Raw genomic sequence first — 19792 nt, 5'->3', positions numbered from 1 at the left:
ACTCAGAATTTTGTAGACTTCTATCATCTCTCCTCAGCCATCTCTTTTCCAAGCTGAAGAGCCTTTTTAGTCTTTCCGCATACGAGAGAAGTTTCGTCCCCTTTATCATCTTGGTCGCTCTTCTTTGAACCCTTTCTAGTACTGCTATATCTTTGAGATAAGGAGACCAGAACTGAATGCAATTCTCCTGGTGAGGCCACACCATGGAGTGATACAGAGACATTAAAACATTCTTAGTCTTGTTAACCATCCCCTTTTTAATAATTCCTAGCATCTTGTTTGCTTTTTGGCCACCGCCACACATTGGGCAGAAGGTTTCAGTGTATTGTCAAAAATGACCCCCAGATCTTATTCTTGGGCGCATCTGGTAACTGTGATTTGGATTATTCTTCCCAATGTACATCACTTTGCTTTTGTCCACATTAAATTTCATCTGCCACTTGGACGCCCAGTTTTCCTAAGGTCTGCTTGCAATTTTTCACAATCTGCATGTGTTTTATCAACTTTGAACAGTTTAGTGTCATCTGCAAATTTAATCACCTCATTCATCGTTCCAATTTCCAGATCATTTATAAATAAGTTAAATAGCACCGGTCCCAGTTCAGATCCCTGCAGCACTCCACTATTTACTCTCCTCCATTGAGAAAAATGACAATTTATCCCTACCCTCTGTTTTCTATCCGATAACCAACTTCTAATCCACAACTGAACTTTGTCACCTATCCCATGACTCTTTAATTTTCTCAGGAGCCTCTCATGAGGAACTTTGTCAAAAGCTTTCTGAAAATCAAGATACACTACATCAACCAGCTCACTTTTATCCACATATTTATTCACACCTTCAAAGAAGTGAAGCAAATTGGTGTGACAAGATTTCCCTCGGCTGAACCCATGCTGACTCTGTCTCATTAAATCGTGTTTGTCTATGTGTTCCACAATTGTATTTTTTATTATTGTTTCCACTATTTTGCCCAGCACTGAAGTCAGACTTATGGTCTGTAATTTCCTGGATCTCCCCTGGTACCCTTTTTAAAAATCGGTGTAACATTAGCCGCCATCCAATCTTCAGGTACTACAGCAGGTCAACAATTTCATATTTGAGTTTTTTTAGTACCCTGGGATGTTTACCATCCGGTCCAGGTGATTTATCACTTTTTAACTTGTCAAATTAGCTTAATACATCTTCCAGATTCACCGAGATTTCTTTCAGTTCCTCTACATCATCATCCTTGAATACCATTTCCGGATCATTCAGTCTCTCCTCTATGGCCTTATCCTCCCTGAGCACCCCTTTTGCTCCTTGATCTTCCAATGGTCTTACAGATTCCCTCACAGGTTTTCTGCTTCTGATGTACCTAAAATAATTTTTATGAGTTTCTTTCTTAGCTTTCTTTATCAATGCTTTGCATCTAACTTGCCAGTGCTTGTGTTTCTTCTTATTTTCTTCATTCGGATCCTTTTTCCATTATTTAAAGGATTTTTTTTTATTCTAATAGTCTCTTTCACTTCAACTTTTAACCATGCTGATTCTCATTTCTTCTTCTTTCCACCTTTGTTAAAACATGAAATACATCTGATTTAAGCTTCCACGATGGTATTTTTAAATTATATCCATGCCTGGTTTACAGTCCTAACCTTTGCAACTGATCCTTTTAGCTTCTTTTTAACCATTTTCCTCATTTGATCAGTTGCCCTTTCAAAAATTAAATGCCTCTACAAAAGATTTCTTTTGCATGAGATAATATCACCACAGGTATAAAGTATCAAATTATGAGCCCTTTTAAGAAAATGTCATACTGTTTGGCAGTTACTGCATGGTAATTTCAAAAATTACTATATGGTGTCTACAAAAACTTTGTATTTAATGAATGGGGCATGCCAGCTTCTGCCTGTGCAATTAATCCATGGACAATATTTTTAGGGCCTGATTCAGTATAGGACTCCAGCCTCGATGGCCACCTAAGAAGCAGTTGGGAATCGGGTGCTGGCATCCTATGCAGAATTATGTCTGCCCTAACAAACAGACACCTAACCACCTGATTCTCTAACCAGCGCCCATGTCACCATCTGTTAGAGAATTGCATCTTAGCCTGATTGAAAAGGCTATCTTTGCTGAGGGATCCCGTGTCATCAGCTGATCACAGCAAGAGAATCCCAATCAGCTGAGCTGGCAGGGCTCCCTGAAGCCACGCTTCAGAGAGTGCTGCTGGCTTAGCTGATCAGGGGCAAATACCCCTGCCACGATTAGCTAAGCCAGCTGCAGATGAGGACCTCCCAAATGCATCCCCAAAATTGTCAGGTAGGATGCCCACTTCCTCCTGCTGCTAGCCCCCTGAACCCCCGACACCTCCCAGTCCAAGATTGGCAGGAGGGATGCCCATTACAGTGGCGTACCAAAAGGGGGTGGGGGGCGCGGTCTGCCCCGGGTGCACACCCCAAGGGGGTGCACAACTGGCCACCCACTGGGGAATAGGCTGCCACTGCCGCCATCGGGAACAAGCCAGCCCCGAACTCACCCTGCTTTTCTTCCCCGTGGGGCCGACCAACTCTCGCCATCTGACATCAATTCTGACTTCGGAGAGGACATTCTGGGCCAACCAACCGCTGCCTGCTGGCCTGGAACGTCCTCTCTGATGTTAAAATTGACGTCGGCTGTGAGAGTTGGTCGGCCCCGCGGGGAATAAAAGCAGGGAGGGAGAACTCAGTGCCGGCCTGTTCCTGATGGCTGCAGTGGCAGTCTTTCCCCAGCGGCGGTGGCAGCAGCATGTTTCCCAATGGCAGCGGCATGAGGGAGGGCAGGGAGAAAGAACTAAAGAAAGGGGGCAGGGTAAAACAAAGAAAGAAAGGAAAAAAAATGGGGCACAGAGAGAAAGACAGACATAGAGAAAGAAAGGGGGCATGGAGAGAGAAAGAAGGGGGCAGGGTGAAAGAAAGAAATGGGGCACGGAGAGAGAGAAAGACAGACATAGAGAAAGAAAGGGGGCATGGAGAGAAAGAAAGAAGGAGGCAGGGTGAAAGAAAGAAAGAAAGAAATGGGGCACAGAGAGAGAGAAAGGCAGACATACAGAAAGAAAGGGGGCATAGAGAGAGAAAGAAAGAAGGGGGCATGATGAAACAAAGAAAATGGGGGAGGGAAGAGGTCTGGAGGAGAGGAAGCATACAGGAGGCTGAAAGAAGGGAAAAAATATTGGATGCACAGTCATAAGAATAAAGTGCAACCATAGACTGATGAAATTACAAAACAAAGGTAGGAGAAATTATTTTATTTTCAATTTAATGATGAAAATGTGTCCGTTTTGAGAATTTATATATGCTGTCTATATTTTGCACTATGGCCCCCCTTTTACTAATAAATGAAGAAAACAGAAAATTTGTCCAAAAACAAGAACTAATATAAAACAGAGGACAAAATTGAATCAACTTTTATTTAAATTACCAGACCTCAAATTACCCAAGGCACTACTACTTTTCGTGCCCTTACTGGGGTGGTAAATTCATCATCGGTCTTTGGTAAAGTAACTTGTACTGTGCAAAATTGTTAAAATATCAATTTTCAATAGACATAAATATAAAGTGATTTAAGTGCATAAGGTGCTTGGAAAAAGGGGAGCACTATCGCGGTTTAGTAAAAAGGGAGGGGATATATTTGTCTATTTTTGTATAGTTGTTACTGAGGTAACATTGCATAAAATCATCTGCCTTGACCTCTTTGAAAACCCGCGGAATATAAATGATAATTAACATTTTCTCTGCGTACAGTGTGCTTTGTGTTTTTTAAATTTTATTGTTGGTAGATCATTTTGACTTGGCCACAAAGGTAAGGGGGAGGGAGGGAGGGGAGCTGCTGAAAGACATCTAGTAATCCTTGCAGGCTTGACTGTGCAGGGAATTATTTTTGTAAAATCATGTTTGGTTATATGACTGGCATTATTTAGATTTTAATTTCTATGAATGAATAGAATAAAAATGATATAAAATTACTTGCTTGTTTTTATGTGCGTGCGCTGAAGGAAAGTGGAGAGAAAGTGGGCTGAGGACGCTGAAGGGAAATGGGGAAGAGAGAGTGGGGAGAAAATGCTGATTTATAAATTGACAATTGTACAAAATATTGTTTTTTTTTATACTTGAATATAATAAGTTCAATATAAAACAATTCAAGGCTTGTGTGGATGGAATCAGGTAGTTTGTGGGGATGGGGACCGAGCTTATGGGGATTAGTCCAATAAAATGGTATTTTCTTATTTCCCATTATTTGTTTTATTTTTATTTGTTAATTTGTAAAGTGGTGATTGTTATGTATCAGTTTTTTCAAATTTACATCTACTGTCTTTATATTTTGCACAGTATTAAAAGGCATGTGTTACTGTTTTTGTGGTGTTGTGGTGTTGCATTATATGCAGAGTCTGGTTTCTTGGTGGTTCAGTTTAACTTTTGTCTACATATTTCTATTTTTAGTTTGTGATTATTCTGTATTGGGCGAGGGTGTATCTCTGTTCTGTGTGTATGAAAAGAACATCGTTTTCAGTTGGCATTGACTGCAGGATCAATTGACTGTGCAGGATCTGGTTTATTTAGTTTTACAATGTATGTGTTGGTGTTCATGGCAGTGTTTCAAATGCTGCCTTTTCCTAGGTACACTCTTGTTGTGTGATATGTGGATTGTTACTAAAAATCATATTTTTCATATAGATTGGGGAGGTCAAAAAATGATGGGTCCCGGGTGTCACATATGCTAGATACGCCACTGGCCCATTCCTTCCTGCCACTGGCCCCTTCAATCTCCCGAACCCACCCTCAATCTGAGATTGGCAGAAGGGATGCCATCTGAGCCAATCGGAGTCTTAGTCCATACCCAATGCATCCCATGATGCACCAGGAAAGAGGCCTAAGGCCCTGATTGGCCAGGTGGGAGGAGTCTTAGACATCTGGCCCAATCAGGTCTAATCAGGGCCCGATCAGAGCCTTAAGCCCCTCCCCGGTGCATCCTAGGATGCACCAGGAAGGGGAAGGCCCGTCATTTTGAAGAGGTCAATCTCAGATTGGTAGGGGGTTTGGGGCTGGCTTCCTCAGAGGAATACTAATGTTCCGATCAAAATTTACTTTGACTGCATCTGTGTCTGTGTCTATGGCTAGTTTTTTTTCAAAATGGCCCATTTTGAAAAAAAACTAACCAGTTCAGTTTGGCGAAATGGAGGCAGTCCCCATAGGGATTCAAAAAAGGTAAGTGCATTTAAAGTTCTGTGTCTAAGCATAGATCATCTTTTCAATACCTTGCATAAAAAATAAGAGGTTTTTATAAGGGACTAATGATTGGAAACATGACCAAAGATGTGGTTGGAGGTTGGTAGAGCATAATTGCTCACCACATTCCTGAGGCTTTTTCTTTCATTCAGAGTGGTTAATCAGCTTTTGTTGTGGGGTGCAGTTTTGTTTTTTTGTATTATATGATAGTTTGCATCTGTACCATTGAGTTTCTAGTTATAGAATTGGGCACAAGGCATTTCCGCACATAATTACTAATTGGCTAAGGTCAATTGATCCTTAGCACCAATTAAGAGCCAAGTAACCTATTAAGCTGCGAGCCGATAAGGAAAGCATGTTACTTTAGGTGCCATATGTAGAATCCAGGTGTAAGTACAAAGTAGTGCACATGCACTCAACACAACCTGAGGTGCATTAATTATTCTGTTTTATCTGCAGTAAGTCATCTTGCATTAAATGTAAAGCAATTTTTTTAGGAATTGTAATTTTTCCCTCCTATCCTTTTGTTATGAGTTTGAACGTGGATAAGTGTAAAGTGATGCATGTCGGTAACAAAAATCTCATGCACGAATACAGGATGTACAGAGCGGAACTTGGAGAGACCTCCCAGGAAAGAGACTTGGGAGCTCTGATCAATAAGTCGATGAAGCCGTCCACGCAATGTGTGGTGGCGACGAAAAGGGCGAACAGAATGCTCCCATATTGCCCTCTCCATTCCAAGCTAAGTAGTTAATACAAAAATTTGCATGTACTAAGTGTCAGGCCACCATCTTAATTAATGTTTCCATGCACTAACACAAGCTAATTCTCACACTAACTACGTAATGTCCTTTGTAAAAGGCCATCAAAGAAGAGAGTAAGGTCCAGTGAGTGAGCGACACCAATGTTCCCTCTAAGCAAGGAAAGCAGATGTGTAAGTCATGATGTGTTCTGAGCAGCAGTTGATTCGTGCTAGGCTGGCACGTGGGGGGGGAGGGGAGAAGTGCAAAAACAAGCAATTTTTGAAAATTATGCCAAATTATATTTTAAAAAATCCTAAGATCTGCATCTCAATACACTTTTAATGTCCCTTCACTAAAAATAATTGGCACTCGTCGTGCATATATCTTCTCGGTAACGGCACCTTCAATTTGGAACTCACTTCCTTTATACTTAAGAGCAGAACAAAGCCTGGATAAATTTAGGAGTAGCTTAAAATGCTTTCTTTTTAAAGATGTCTACGACTGATTTAGCCCATGCCTTTTAAATTTATTTCTATTCTGTTAAATTTTATTTATAAAATTAAAATATTTCCCCTTCTTGCCCTTTTGTTTTTATCCTTATATTTTTATTTTTTTAGGAATTGTAATTTTTCCCTCCTATCCTTTTGTTATGAGTTTGAACGTGGATAAGTGTAAAGTGATGCATGTCGGTAACAAAAATCTCATACACGAATACAGGTTGTACAGAGCGGTACTTGGAGAGACCTCCCAGGAAAGAGACTTGGGAGCTCTGATCAATAAGTCGTTGAAGCCGTCCACGCAATGTGCAGTGGCGGCGAAAAGGGTGAACAGAATGCTAGGAATGATTAAGAAGGGGATCACGAACAGATCAGAGAAGGTTATCATGCCGCTGTACCGGGCCATGGTGCACCCTCACCTGGAGTACTGCGTCCAGTACTGGTCACCATACATGAAGAAGGACACGGTACTACTCAAAAGGGTCCAGAGAAGAGTGACTAAAATGGTTAAGGGGCTGGAGGAGTTGCCGTAAGTGAGAGATTGGAGAAAATGGGGGGGGGAGGAGACTTACAATGCTGCCCTGTGCTCCTGCAGCAGTGTTTGGTCTCGATGAGAATCGGGCAGGCATTGAGGTAGATGGACCCCTGACGTCATCGGGTCTGTCTTCCCTGCTCGTGGATTTGCCTTTAAAATCTGAAACGCTGCCGCAGAGTCTTTGGGAGTGCATTCATATACCTGTTGGGACACTCAGAGGAGACTTACAACGCTGCCCTGTGCTCCTGCAGCAGTGTTTGGTCTCGAGGAGAATCGGGCAGGCATCGAGGTAGATGGACCCCTGACGTCATCGGGTCCTTCTTCCCTGCTCGTGGATTTGCTTTTAAAATCTGAAACGCTGCCGTGGTTGCTGCCGCAGGGCGTGGCCGAAGGGGCGTGCCCTAAGAGGCAGGTCATGCCCCTTGGGAGCCCCTTGGAGCAACGAGGAGCCGGGGAGACGGAATATTAGACGGAATTTTTTCAGTTACCATGGGCAAAAGGAAAATTAAGCCTAAAAGCTCAACACCTGCTGTTTTGGGACCTATGGACAGACATTTGACAACTTCCACAGAAATTACTTCGCGACCCCTACCAGACATGAACTCTCCCATATCAGGAGCTTTGATAAGTCCCCTCGAAAGGACCCCCCCCTTCATCCAATATCCTGTGTTAGCGGGAATATTACACCCGCTACATCCACTGAATTTGTGGGACCTTCCACTCAGATAAGTAAACTAGATTTTTCCGAAATACCTAAACCACTTGAATTTTCAGGTGTAGTAGAAGATCAACCACTAGCTGTGGAAAAACAAGATATTACCCTTAAGGATTTTTGGCTAGGTATTTCTAGAGTTGAAGGGTTTCTCAGAGAGTCAGTGAAACAATCTGTGGGTTATTCACATTCTGTATCTCAAAAGTTTGAGAATGTGGATTCCAATTTAAGTATTTTGGATAAAAGATTAACTGTGGTTGAATTTCAAAGTAATACATTGCAAGCTGTCTCAGTATCTGCGGTTAAGGATTCTAAGGTGTTACATTCTAAAATAGAAATGTTGGAAAACATGCATAGAGCGAGGAATTTACGCTTGGTTAATTTCCCAGTGACTCATTTATTATCCCCTGAAATCTTGTTAAGGAAATATTTTAAAGAAATACTGGGATTACCCAACTCGGAGAACTTCCCAATTAATAATTGTTATTATATTCCGCAAAATAAAATACAATCCGACCAGGAAGTAGATCATCTGGTAGCAAGTGAAATAAACTTGACAGAGTTTTTGGAAGATATTCAGGATGTTATCCAGACTAGGTCCACTATGGTATTAACATGCATGAGTGAGATAGATAAAATGCTAATTATGAAACTTTACTTTAAAAACAGGTTGACAAAATTTTGTGGAGACGTAGTCAGAATTTTTCCTGATGTCTCAAGAGCTACGCAATTAAGGAGGAAAGAATTTTTGAAATTAAGAGCAAAAGTCTTAGCTCTTGAGGCATCTTTTTACTTAAAATTTCCATGTAAATGTCTTGTTAAATTATAAGACATTGAATATGTTTTTTGGGATCCAATTCAATTGCAACAATTCTTAATATCTCGAGAACAGAAATGATTTTCTTCTTTAATGTTTACAAATGAATGACTCAACATAGAGAATATAGGTGGTTTTCACATTCCCAAATAGTATAGAATGGTTAAGATTCTTTTTGAATCAAAACAAATTCTTAGTTTTCTTCAATTTTTGTTGGTTAAATTGTGGTATGCCTCTCCATTTATTGTGGGCTTGAAAAGGAATGTTTGTGTTTGTATATGATTGTCAAATTTAATGTAAGTTACCTTTATCTTCGATATCTTTGATATTGTAAACTTTTAAATTTATAAAGAAAAGAAAAGAAAATGGGCCTCTTCTCCCTTGAAAAGAGGAGACTGAGAGGGGACATGATTGAAACATTCAAAATACTGAAGGGAATAGACTTAGCAGATAAAGACAGATTGTTTACCCTCTCCAAGTTAGGGAGAACGAGAGGGGATAGATTCTGTACAAATGTAAGGAAGTTCTTCTTCACCCATAGAATGGTGGAAAACTGGAACGCTCTTCCGGAGTCTGTTATATAGGAAAACACCCTCCAGGGTTTCAAGACAAAGTTGAACAAGTTCCTGCTAAACTGGAACGTACCCAGGTGAGGCTGGACTCATTTAGAGCACTGGTCTTTGACCTGGGGGCCGCCGCGTGAGCGGACTGCTGGGCCCGATGGACCAGTGGTCTGACCCAGCAGCAGCAATTCTTATGTTCTTATTACCCTCTCCCCTCCCAAGTTAGTCTGTCCTGTATGGTATATGTTTGTTTTAGATTTTATTGTACAACGCTTTGAAATATTATGTTAACCGTTTAATCAAATTTTAATAAACTATAGCTTAAATTATTTCTATTGAACTGGAAAGAAAATATAAAGTTGTATATAAAATACACATATGTACACTCTTGTATATATTAAAACCATATTAAAATGTACCACTGTGAATCCTTTGCCTGACAGCCAAGGCTTCATACATTGGTCCTGCTGTTTTATTTTTCTATTTTAGTTTATACTGTAGACTTCTAGAAAGTAGGCTTCCCTCTGGGCATAGCTATGTTTATACGAGGTTGATTCATAAGTCACGGCAACTATTTTTTTTCTCTCAAAAAATGTGCCAACACTGGAAATCTAATATATATGTTTGAAACTGTGTGATATGTACTTCTTAATGTTGCTACCAGATGAAATATAAGTGCAGCGGTCTCTGGTAGGGGGGAGAAGAAAAAAAAACATGACATTTGAAATTATCACTGTATTATGGCATACAGTGTACAACATGAACGACAAAGTACAAATACAAACGTTTTAACTGTTATCATCCTTCAAAGTAGTCTTATTTGTCCTTTATGAGTGTCTTGACTAATTGTAAGCAAGGTATATCTCTAATGGTTCAACATAGGGCCTCTTTACGAAGCCGTTTAGCGCAGGCTGCTGCGGTAATGGCCTCAAAGCCCATATAGATTTAAAGGACTTCGGGGCTGTTGCCACATGGCAGCCGCTAGCGCGGCTTTGTAAAAGAGAAGGATAGTGTTACATGACTGACCTCTTCTATGCCTGCTGTTTTCACAGATTGCTCCCTGAAGCTCACTGTTATCTGTACCACCGCCACGCAGTAGCGGCACTCTAAGCCCGTTCCCAGTAGTATACTGGTATCAGCTACAAATTCCCACTTCCTTGTGGTGCACTGTTGCCTGTTTTACTCTATTTTTTGCTGCTTGACTGACCTCTTCTGTGTCTTCTGTTTTCACAGATTGCTCCCTGCAGTTCACTGTCGTCTTTATGCTGTCACGCAGAGGTGGCACTCTGACCTCGTCCCCGAAGTACTCTAGTATCAGATATAAATTTTTTGTTTGTTTTTCTCAATACAGGCAGTCCCCTAGTTACAGATGCCTGATTTAAGTACGACTTATATTTAAAAATGTGATTACAGCTTCATTTGATTTGACTGAGCAGTATTTCCAGTTTTGTCCAACCAGGGACTTCCTTAGGTTCCTACCTAAGGAAGTCATTGATTGGCTCAGGTGCTTCGGGATCCTCCCAAGACCAAATTCGTGGCCATTGAGATGCAGTAATTTGATGCTTTATCTCAATGCTCCAAATGTTACGCAGACCATTTTTTGGTTTCTTATTCAAAAATCCAGATATTAATGAGCGGCCTTAAAAATTATTTTATTTTTATAATATATCTGTGCCATTTTAAAATGAAAAAAAAAAAAATGGCAGACCTGTCAGTAACACAGTTACCGAAAGGTCTGCAGCAGTCGGGGTTTTAGGATAGTAAAACCCAATTCAAAATAGCCAAGCAATTGTTAATGAATCACTCACTTGGCTATTTTGCATGGGGTTTCACTCATTTGCATGGCTGGATCAGATTGAAGATTGATCGGGAAGCTGTTTTGTGAATCGGGTTGGGGAACAATCGCAAAACCAGTAAAACTGGTTTTGCGATCGTTGTTACAGGATCGGTAAGTTTAGTGAATCTAGCCCTTAATCCCATACCTGGAAATGCAACAGCACTATGTGAGTCAACATATGCACATTATCAAACATAATGCATGCTTTAACTACTTATACATAAAGGTGGAAAATGTTTGGGTTTTAATTGTTAAACATTGGAAATAGATTTGATTTTTGATCTTTTAGTGTTCTTTTATTTTTCTATTTGGACCTGAAAGCCTATTTTGTAACTACTGCATATTTAATTTCTTTTGCAATATTAGTGACCCATATCCCCCCATTCTCCAGAGCTACTTTCCCTTTTAAAGACTAAAATTATAAGCATATTTTTAGTAGATTTCTTGCCACCTTGAGTCCCATTATTCACTGAAAGCACACTGAGTACCCCTGGTGGCACAATTACACAAGTTAACCTGAGAGAAACTTGTATATATGGTGATGTAAAATCTCTTCTCAAAGTATGGATTCTGCTGCTGATACATACAAGGGGCCGCTGAAAAGTTCCCAGCCCAACCAAGAAGAGAATGATGTGGATCTATGAAACTTTTCGTTTCAATTACAGTGGTGCCTCGCATAACGGACGCCTCGCACAGCGAACGCTGCGCACAACGAACTTCAGGTCTTGCTTCCCACAACGAACTTCGTTTCACACAACGAAGTCGCCCGAGCTGCATCCTTAACTGCCCTCTCTCGGCGCTACATATTTTAAACCCCCCTGCCGCCGCCACCGCATATTTTTAAACCTCCCCCCGCCGCCACCGCATATTTTTAAACCTCCCACCGCCGCCACCGCATATTTTTAAACCTCCCCCCGCCGCCACCGCATATTTTTAAACCTCCCCCCGCCGCCACATATTTTTTTAAAAAAGCCACCACTGCTGCAACTTTCTCACCCGCTCACTCGAACTGGTGGTCTAGCAAATTTCCCAGCCAGAAGCGCAGACAGAGATCAAGAGCAAGCCTTCTGTGCTACTGCCTGGGCCTGCGCTGATCTCTGAATGGCTGCAGTCAGCTCTCGCGGGACTCACAAGAACTAACTGCAGCCAGCTCTCGCGGGACTCACAAGAACTAACTGCAGCCAGCTCTCGCGGGACTCACAAGAACTAACTGCAGCCATTCGGAGATCGGCATGGGCCCACACAGGCGTGCAGAGGAATTGCTCCTGATCTCTGCGCTTCTGGCCTGTACGCCACTGGCTGGGAAAGATGGGAGGAATTAAAAAAGGTACTGGGGAGTATGTGGGGGGTGATTATAATACACAGCAAGGATCAACAAAACCCCTGTCTCCCCTCCCCTTCACATATATCCCCTCTATATCATGCTAACAGCTCTAACAAGATAAATTTATCTTTTTTTATGTCATCTTAGCATATTTTATGCTACAGAACGAATTATTTTTTTTAACATGTATTGTTATGGGAAAACGCGTTTCACATAACGAACTTTTCGCATAACAAACTTGCTCCTGGAACGAATTAAGTTCGTTGTGTGAGGCACCACTGTATATGAAATGTACTTGGGACATGGGTTGGCCACTTTGGGAAACAGGACACTGGGCTTGATAGACCTTCGGTCTGTCCCAGCATGGCAATTTTTATGTTTATATGAACTGGAAAAGAGTGGCATAACTTGTAAATTTCATGGCTCTGTGTCAATCTCTTCTTGGTTGGGCTGAGAACTTTTCAGCAGCCCAACGTACATATGCATGTTTCAGTGGTTGGCATGCTCTCCTAAGTTTGTAAGAATTGCAAAAGTATGTCACAGGAGAAATTTGCAAATAAATGTGTGAATTGTTTATAACCTGTTTATACAGTATAAGTGTTACTGTAATCTCTCTTCCTCAAGTAATAAATAAAAAAGCATGCACTAACAAGGAAGCACCTGTTCATACTGCTACCAAAGGAATCATAGCCCCATATTCCCAATGAAATATAAGCCTGTACTAGCTTACAAAAACGATACAGATGCAATATTAGAGAAAATTGTTGTTGTTGTTTTAAATTACTTTAAAGTTGATTTACATTGAAAGGGAACTTCGGTCTGTCTCAGTATGGCAATTCTTATGTTCTTATGTTAACCTGTCTAAGGCTGGCCTTGTCTATTAGTATTAGCATCTATTTTTCTAGAAAAAAAAGGACAGGGGAAATTAACATCCCCTAGAACTATTCAAGTGAAGCTTCATTTTGCATAGGGCCTTTACCCAGGAAATTGAACATGCAGGTTGGAATATTGATTTCCATAACTCTTTTACAGAAGAACCTTTTGTAAAATATATTAAAGGAAGAGGAATGTTTGATTTGTAAATGTAATGAAATTTCTGAAGTCAACACCATAAAATTATTAAAGCAATATTTTGTGGAAATATTAAAGATTTCTCCAGAGGTTATTCCATGGGTTTCATCCGTTTATTATGTTCCTCCTGGAAACGACAAGATACAAACTCGATGAACAAAATGGATGCTTATCAAATTAGTTTTGATAGTTTGGAAAACTGAACTCAAGCAATTGTACCAAGACTACCATTAAGGGGTCATGGGAGCTATTTTTGTTCTCAGAGTAATACAGGGTGAGAATACCGGGAGACTGCTCCTAACTGTTCCCACTAGACAAGCAGAATTCTTTTTAGGTAGGCCACAGGAGTGAGTGGGGTCTGGAGCTATCCAGGGGTGGAGCATTCAGGACTACTGGGAGGGGCTTGGCATCGAGGAAGCTTCAAGAGAGGATCAGGGAGGTCTGTTCCAAGGGGGTTAATCTAATTGCAGGGTTCTGGTCTTTGTTTAGGCAATATAAAGCCTGGGGGTCTTTGGAGAAATCAGATGCAAGGGAATATGATCAGAGGTGATCTGATGCCAGGGAGATTCTGATTATTGGGGGGTTAAACAGCTCTGTGTTCACTGGAGATATACTTGGTTAGAAAAATGGCTGCCTTGCATCTGTGTGGGTCACCATATGGAGGTGTAGGTTACTATTTTGCAACCTACACATGTAAGTGGTAGCGCACATGTGTAAAATCTGGTGCTTTTCCTATGTATCTTTCATGTGTCATATTTTCTAAAAAATAGCTGCTAATATTCAGAAAGTTAACCAGCTAACTTTAGGCACTGAAAATGCAGGTTTATATATGTCCATCTCAATGTAGCCAATTATCTCAGCACTATCTTCATTGTTGTATATTGGCCAGATTGGGTTCAGATGGGGCACCATTTTGTCAGCAGCGCTGGAGTGGCCAGCAGCAATTGGCCATTACTCCTAGTTAACCTCCCTGGAGCCCACTGGAACACCCCCCCCCCCTAGATACCACAGAGGATCCCCTGGACCACCATGGAATTTGGAGGTAGCTACTATGTGTTGTGGGGAGGCATGGAGGGGGTAAGTTCATGGAAAGGTTCTGTCTTTGGGAGAAGAATTCATCCTTACAGCCCAGGAGCATCGGGCCATAGTATTGCAATCTGATGCTCCTGGATGGTAAAATAATCCCAGTAAAGAGCTGGGGTTATTTTACCGTTGTTAATGGGCCCTAACGCAACTTGCAGTATGTTTCTGTATGCTGCAATAGCCAATTAGCATAATAATGAGATGCAAAACATGAATTTGCATATTTTGCATCTCATTATTTAGTAATGTGCAGCGACTTCAATATCGTTGCATTATTTTGGGCTCTGCAGCATTACGGCTGTTTAAGTTGTGATAAGGGCCATTTACTGCAACTTAAATTCCCCCCTAGGGGTCTTTTTATCAAACTGCATTAAAAAGTGGCATTAGTACATCCTTACATGGGTCATTCTCATGCGCTAAAATAATTTTTACCGCAGGTATAAAACGGCCAATTTTTCCATTTTCTGTATTAATGGCCCATGTGCTAATTTTTCTATTAGTGCATGGCCATTAGCACATGAGCCCTTACTGCCACCCATTTTTGTGGAGGTAAAACTCTGATTCTATAAAAGACACCTTGGGCTCCTTTTACTAAGCTGTGCTAGCGGTTTTAGCACACACTTAGTGCGCACTACAATGCCGCGCATGCTAGACGCTAACGCTTCCACTGAGCTGGTGTTAGTTTTTCTATGTAGTGTGGGGGTTAGCATGTGCTAATCTGCAGCGCGCACTAAAAACGCTACCACATCTTAGTAAAAGGAGCCCCTAGAGTTAGGCACCTCAGTCGGAGCACCTTGCCAATCTAGGTGCTTAACTTAATTATTTAAAAAAGCTTAATCAGTTAATAAGCAGCTCATAATTAGCAAAAATTAAAATTAATTAGTAGGCTCCTAACTCAGTAGGTGCCTATAATCTTTTAGGTAGGCACCTAGTCTAAGGCATTTACAAGAAAGTGGACAAGATTAGGGGCAGATCATGGGCAGATCTTGGGTGTGTTTTGCATGTAGGAGCCTAAACTGGACTTAGGCACAGACAGGTGCCTAACATAGGCACCAGTATTTAGACCAAGAAAATCCTGGAATAAATAGCGAGCGCTTAAGGTTAGGGTGCCTACTGGTACTTAAGTCTTATTAAGGCACCGTTAAGTGCCTAACTTAAAAATGACAGATGATGAGCACTGCATTCCTCAGTGTCTATGTTTTAGACTAGGGTTACCATTTTTCAGGCCACAAAACATGGACACGTGGCCCCGCCCTGTTCTGCCTCCGTCCCCGCTCATTTCTACCTTCAGCTCTGCCCCATTCTCGGACCAACCAACTTTCTACATTTTGGGTGTTATCTTGCCACTGTAGCTGAAAAGAGTGTTATTTTATTTTGCAAAATGCCAATTTGCTATGTTTTTGACATTGATTCAGTTCATTGATTGAACCCTGTCAACAAAAAGTGTTGAATGATCAAGTGTGGAACTCCAAGCCGTCATGAAGTTCCTATTCTGACAGAAGAAAACTCCAAAGGAAATCTATGAATGTGTTATGCAAAGGAAATGCATGGATGTATTGAGTGACAAATGCCCATCATACTCAACAATGAAGAAGTGATATGCAAACTTTAAGCATGGAGATTTCAAGATAGATGATACAACGAGGTCTGGGAGGCCTCAAACGGTGTCAACTCCTGAAATTGATGACCATATCAATTATCTAATTTTGGCATATCAATGAATATCAGCTAAAACAATTGCTGAGACACTGCAAATATCTAGGGAACATATTAGATACATAATCCACGAGCAACTGGTTATGCAGATGCTGTCAGCCAAGTGGGTGCTCAAACATTTGAATGCCGATGAGAAACAACGTCGAGTGGACACTTCCAAGTTGATTTTGCAGCATTTTCAGCAAGCTAGCGCCAACTTTTGGGAACGACTCGTTACTGTTGATAAAACATGGTTACACCACTATGATCCTGAGACAAAACAACAGGTCCATGCAATGGCAGCACTCAGGTTCTCCAAGGCCAAGGAAATTCAAGACCTACAAGTCGGCAGGATAGGTCATGGCCACCGTGTTTTGGGATCAGAAAGGTGTTGTAATGGCTGACTATCTTCCAAGGGGCCAAACAGTTAATGCAGTATACTACTGTAACTTGATGTGCCAATTAAAGGAGGCATTGAAAGAAAAAAGGAGAGGGAAGCTGAGACAATGCACCTGCTCATAAGGCTGGCAAAACAATGGATGTTTTCATGCAGCTGGGGTTTCAGTGTTTAGAACATCCACCTTATTCACCAGACCTTGCTCCATCTATTTTTTGTTTCCAAACTTTAAAAAGAGTTTGAAAGGGTGACAATTTTCAAGTGATTCGGAGGTGATTGCCGCAGTGGAGCAGTATTTCACTGACCAGCTATCAGAGTATTTTTGGAAAGGTTACAGAAACTTCAGACATGATGTGCCAAGTGCGTTGAACTTAGGGGTGAATATATGGAATAACTTGTAAGTTTCATGGCTCTGCATCATTCATTTCTTGTTTTTGCTGAGAACTTTTTAATCCCCCCCCCCCTAATATGACTAAAATTGTGCACACAAGTTTTGGTGCTTTTTATATAATTAAAGGGTTAATGCCGGTTTGCATTGTGTTAACTCTAGCGCAGAGCCGGTTAAGAGGCAATGAGATATTTTCGCAGTTAGTGTGGTAAAACGGATGTTACAGGGCAAATTCTATAAGAAGCGCCCAAAAGTTAGGCGCCCATGCGAGCGTTTAAGCATGCTTAAGAGCAGTGATTCTGTAATAAGGCGCCTAACACATAGCCATACCCACACCTAACATGTATAAGCACCTATTTTTTGAAGGCCGCCTATATTTTTAGAGGCGCCTTGTTATAGAATTGTGCTTTCTTGCTAGGTGCCTATGTTTCAATCAGTGCTGATTAAAAAGCTTAATTAAGCTTAGTCTTCAATTTAGATAGGCGCCTTATCTAGTTGGGCGTCTCTGAAATAGGTGCCTAACTTTAGGCGCTGGTTACAGAATTTGGGCCTAATCACAGATTCTATAAAAGGAGCCTACTGAGTTTGGTGCCTAACTTAAATTTTTTTATTGATTAATTGGCGCTAATTGACAGCGTAACTAAAAACAGGTACAAAAAAAACAATTTTAAAAATTTAATTAGCCAGTAGGTCCCTAACTTGGTAGGTGTTTACACTCCGGTGCCCACAAGAAAAGTAGGTGTGGTTAGGGGAGGAGTTTGGGCATGGATTGAGTTAGGCACCAGTATATTCACTGGCTCCCTATTCGCCTTCACACACAGTTCAAGCTCCTATTGCTGACCTACAAGTGTGTTCATTCTGCTGCCCCTCAATATCTCTCCTCTCTTCTCTCTCCTTAGACACCTCCCAGAGAACTCTTAGCTGTACCGTTCTCCACTGCCAATTCCAGGCTTCGTTCCTTTCATCTAGCTGCCCTCTATGCCTGGAATAAATTAACCGAGTTTGTCCGCCAAGCCCCTTCCCTTGTTTAAAAGCAGATTGAAAACCCACCTTTTTGATATAGCCTTCCATCCTTAACCCTTCTCCTCTGCCCACCAACTCAGCCAGCTGATTAGCTGCTCCCATTAACTGTATCCATGACATCCTGTTTGTCTTGTATGTTTAGATTGTAAGCTCTTTCGAGCAGGGACTCTTTACAATGCTGCGTACATCTGGTAGCGCTAAAGAAATAATTAATAGTAGAAGTAGTATATTAGGCCAAGAAACCCCTGGCTTAATATCCTGGCACCTAGCATTATGATTCCTACCGGCGCCTAAGTTGATTTAAGCACCGTTTGACACGATTGTACAAACGGTACCTAACTTTGATTAACATGCGGTAAGTGCTGCTTATTTAGGGACTCATATCTGACATGAAAAAGGGCCATATACTCAGTCAACATAAATAAGAACCACTTTTAAGAAGCGTCATCTCCCCTCCCCCCTGTTCGCTCCATGCCCTCATACCTCCCTTGTTTATTTATTTTTTATCTTGATGTACTTTACACCTTCCTAACCCTGGATCCATCTGTGTCAATAGGTACATGTCTCGTCTGTCATACATATTTTAATTATGAAATGTTCCCCTTGTTCTTTATTTGTATCCATATTTTAGTATTGTAAACCGTCTAGGTACACTTTGGGCTAGATTCACGAACCTGCCCGATTGGGCCTGATCCGGGCAGATCCGATGAATTCTGCAAACTAAAACATGCAGATGGGGGCGATCGGAGGAACGCCCCCATCTGCCTGCCCAGATTGCTCTATAGCGATCCCAGCGCATGCGCAGACCACCTATAGATGGTCTGCGTATGTGCTGGTCCTCCGGGTACGGCAGCAATTTTTTTTTTTCTTTTTTAAACTTTGGAGCCCTTGGTTTTAACCCGCTTAAGCCTGCAGATTAAAACCACAGGCTTGCACTGTGGAGAAGGGTGGGAGAGTCGGGGCAGGCAGGCGTTCGAAGCCGCGACATTTTTTTTTTTTTAACTTTGCTTTTTTTAAGAGCATTGGGGCAGAGCAGGCAGAAGAGCATCGGGGTGGCAGTGGAAGATCAGGGCAGAGTGTAGGATGGCAATGGAGCAGGAGAATCGGCAGAGACGTGTGCGACTGGTCTCCAGCAGTCGCTTCTATTTTTGATCGGCCAACCCAATCGGTGTCCCAAATTTGTTTGGTGAATCGCATCCCTGCCTACTTTGCATGCATTTCCCCTCATTTGCATGCACGGATTTGAAGCGGATCGCAGGAGAGGTTTGTGGCTCGGGCCAGAGGTAAATCTGCTTGCTAAGGGGTCGCAAACCAATCGGTCCACAATCGGTTTGCTTAACGAATCTAGCCCTTTGATAGATGGTATAATCAAGTACAAATAAACTTGGAACTTGGTACCGAGTTAGGCATCATTTACAGAATCTGGTCCTAAGTGCTAATGAGAGTTGACATGGGGCCACTTAGACCCAGATTCTTCAACAGCCACTGAAAGTTAGGCAGTACTAGCCACCCTACCAACTAACTTAATTGGTTTAATTGATGTGATAATTGATCACATCGTTTAAAAGCAATTAAAATGTTAAAACTCTGTTAAACTCAAGGTTGGTACCAGCCCAGTCCTCTGGAAAGAAGGAAAAAGTTATATCTTAGGGCTAGATTCACTAAGCAAACCGATCGTGTACCGATCGGTTTGCGACCCCGACTCGATACACTAACCTCATGACCGATCCGATTCCGATCCATGCATGCAAATGAGGGTAAGTGGCATGCAAATCAGGAAGGACATGATTCAATAAACTTTTTCAGTAACACTGACTGGGCTGGCCGATCCAAAAAGAAGCGACTAGTCGGGACAAGTCGCTCATG

General features: G+C 41.6%; 1 protein-coding gene across 7 annotated transcripts in view; it reads right to left on the bottom strand.

Moving 5' to 3' along the window:
* The window catches only part of DYSF (dysferlin), a 539803-nt gene that overhangs the window by 131476 nt on the left and 388535 nt on the right, over positions 1 to 19792 (bottom strand). The window lies entirely within an intron of this gene.

This window comes from Geotrypetes seraphini, chromosome 1 (genome assembly GCF_902459505.1).
Source record: "Geotrypetes seraphini chromosome 1, aGeoSer1.1, whole genome shotgun sequence".
In the NCBI taxonomy this organism is placed as follows: Eukaryota; Metazoa; Chordata; class Amphibia; order Gymnophiona; family Dermophiidae; genus Geotrypetes; species Geotrypetes seraphini.
This window is presented reverse-complemented; position numbering and strand designations above follow the sequence as displayed.